We start from the raw sequence: 3,430 nt of genomic DNA, 5'->3' as shown, positions 1-3,430 counted from the left end.
AGGACTTGTAATGGAAATGAGAATTGTCACATTCATTTCTAAAAAGCTTGTGCCCAGCTGCATCACCATGGGAGACTTGTGCTTTTAGATACTTAGCCACAATGTTTCTACCTCTGCTGACTGCTCTTACAATTAATATAATTTTACTGAAAATCCAAGAAGTATCCTAGAAATTTGCCCTTTATTAGTTTCTCTACTTTCAATATCTAGATGTCACTCCATCTGTCACAGACATTGCCATTTGATACATGGATTCTGTTCACAGAATCCAGAATGGTTTGGGTGTGAAGGGACCTTAAATCCCGTCTTGTTCCACCCCCTGCCATGGGCAAGGTCACCTTCCACTGTTCCAGGCTGCTCCAAGCCCTGTCCAGCCTGGTCTTGGACACTTCCAGGGATCCAGGGGCAGCCCCAGCTGCTCTGAGCACCCTGTGCCAGGGCCTGCCCACCCTCTCAGGCAAGAATTTATTCCATATATATCACTTGAATTTCTGCTCTTTCAGCCTGATCCCATTTTCCCTTGTCCTTTCCCTGCAGTTCCTGACGAGGGGTCCCTCTCCAGCTTCCCTGTAGCCCCTTCAGACCCTGGAAAGGGTTATGGGGTCTCCACAGAACTTTCTCTTCTCCAGGCTGAACAGCCTCAGCTCTCTCAGCTTGTATCCATGGGGGAGGTGCTCCTGGGCCCTGACCAATTTTGTTCACTTTTTGTCCATCTAGATTTCTTTGTGATTTTCTTACTGCTAGCAAGAGCCTCCTCAGCTGTCTTTGTGATTTTCCTACTGCTAGCAAGAGCCTCCTCAGCTGCACTCAGAACTGTTGTGTATTTATCCCACCAGAGAAATACTATTTCTGATTTTCCAAAGATGGCCTGGAAGCAGTTTGGGCTCTGCAGCAGCACTGTTGTTCTGAGTGTCCCAGTACTCTGCCATCCAGCCTTCACTTCTGCTACAACAACCCCATGTTCTGTTTGACAAAATACAGCCATGTGGTTAAGAGTTATTAAAAGCATTAAAACATTAACCTCTTGTAACCCCATTTTTCACTTTGTACACACACATAAGTGTTTAATCGAATTGAAGTTAAACACTAAAAAGTTTGAGAGGCCAAATTTATACATTCTATTTAGTTTACACAGAATTGCTGTGATAAGCCAAAGGAATTACAAGGCACCCCTACTCAGAAATGCTCATCTGTTGATTTGTTTAAGCTCTGTTGCTACACACTCGAAGTTTTGGTGACAAGCATTCCCAGCATTTAAACCAAGGAGCTTTGTCCTACTGGGATCCTCTCTGTGTCCTGGCGCCACAGGAACTCACTCTGCTGTCCCTTGGAGCTGGACAAATGGTTCTGTGTCCAGATCTGCTGGAGAGGGGCTGAGCCCCAGCCCCCAGTGGGAGCATGGGCTCAGGGCAGTGTGGAAGCGGTGTTGTAGATTCTCATCTCCCTTATCCTGGAATTTTATTCCTCAAAGCCAGAATGCCCCAGAGGAAATGAACTGATCCTGAAATGACAGTCTGGTACAGCAGTGCTGCCCTCACCTACCCCTGCTTGTCCCTATGGGCAGGGAAGGCCAGGATGGCACCAGGGGGAAGTGAGTGGTAAATCAGAATTATAAACTCAAGAGCAGAGGAGGGAGCTCAGACCCATCCTGGTGCAGCTCCTGTGGGGATGAAATGATCCTTCACACTGCCCACACCATGGGCTCCTTCAGCTGATTTCCTACGGATGTGAGCTGGAATTCCCAGTGCCCATCTCTAAATGGCTCTGAGTGCCTGAACTCAGTGGAACCTCAAGTTTGCTTTCACAGAAATCCCTGTGTTGGATAAAGCGAAAAGGGAAAGATGGCTCTGGCACACAGAGCTGTGTCAGGGCTGCTTGTGGAAATGGGGGCTGTGGGAGAGGCTTTGGAGGCAGGCACGGAGCTGGGAGCAGGAGCAGAGGGAGGCAGCAGCAGGTGCTGAACTGCACACGAGGGGTCACGTCACGAGGGGGAAACCAGCGCTGGCCATGGCTCAGGGGTGATGTGTCCATTTTGGGACAGGCCAATCTTTACCCAGCTTGTTCCAAGCCAGGATGGCCCACACAGCAATATTTGTCAGTTTCCCAAGTGTTCATGACTTGCTGATTAGGAAAAAGGAATTCTGATAAACTGTCCAAATTTCTAGTATTCTGTAATAAGATGAAAAATAGGGAAGGACCAGAAGGTGAAATATGCTATAACCATGGTCTGGACTTTTATTTCCAAACTAGCGGAAGGATTACATTTCCCAAATTTGCAGAATAGCTCTCATACTTTACTAATTAATCTGATTCTGATGAAATATTCCAACTGCAGCTGCTTACCCTGTTCTCTTTTGCATTGTGTGCATGTTTTGAGATTGTTGCTTTTATAAAATTATCTCGTTCAGCACTTCTGCACCAGGCTTGATTATCTCTGGGATCATAAAGAACCTTCATCTGATAAAGCATCTTGGAGTTTTCTCATGTGTCTGTCTGAATAGGGATTTAAATCGGAAAGATGATTCAAATCAAAGGCAGTCCTGCTAAAATATTATTGTTGAAAACGTTGTTAATGAAGTCGGTGCTATTGAACAAAACTTTGTGGCACAAAGCCTCAAGGACACCCCGGATCACCAACAGTAGCTTCAGTTAGCAAATAAGAATCAAAGCAGCGAGTCAGCATTGCACAGCTTGTTATTTTGAGTGGCGGATGTTTACTGTTGGCAGGGACAAACAGCGGGATCAGATAAGATGGGAGCCCCGCAGATCGCAGCCGGGATTGATCGCGCTGGGAGGGAGCAGCCGCAGAGATAAGCGGGACCCGGGGTCAGGGCCGCCGGCCCTCCGCAAACAGCCGGTGTCGAGCAGCGGCCGCTCGGAGCCGGCCTTGTCCCGGGCTCCCCCGCCCGCGCTGGGGCCGGGCCGCTGCGGCGAGCCCGGGGCTCTCGGGGCACGGGGGGCTCGGACACGCGGGACCGCGGCGCGGGCGGCTCGTGGGAGGGGGGCACGTCCAGCTGGGGCAGGCGGCTTTGGGACGCCGTGTGCCGCGGAGCGCGGTGTCCGCTCGCCCCAAAACGCCCCCAAACACCCCAAAATCAGCCAAAGCTCCGGGGCTCCGAGCATCCCCCGGGAACGGCGGGGACAGCCCTGGCCCCGCCCCCGGCTCTTGGCCCCGCCCCCGGACCGACTAACCGCCGCGTGGCCTCGCCCCCAGACCGACTAACCGGCGCTTGGTCACGCCCCCGGACCGAGTAACCGGCGCTCTGGCCCCGCCCCCCGGCCCGGCCGTGGCGCTCTGGCGCCGCCAGGCGAGCCCCTAGCGGATCGGCGGGCTCGCGCCGGTCCGCGCCTGCGCACTGGCGGCGCCGTGGCCGCGGGCGGAAGCGCCGTCCCGGCCCCGGGGGTTCGCGTCCGCACGCGCCCGGCGGCT

The sequence above is a fragment of the Onychostruthus taczanowskii genome, unplaced genomic scaffold (assembly GCF_017590055.1).
Source record: "Onychostruthus taczanowskii isolate IOZ18803 unplaced genomic scaffold, ASM1759005v1 scaffold74, whole genome shotgun sequence".
In the NCBI taxonomy this organism is placed as follows: Eukaryota; Metazoa; Chordata; class Aves; order Passeriformes; family Passeridae; genus Onychostruthus; species Onychostruthus taczanowskii.
The sequence above is the reverse complement of the archived record's forward strand: the minus strand, read 5'-3'. Positions refer to the sequence as shown.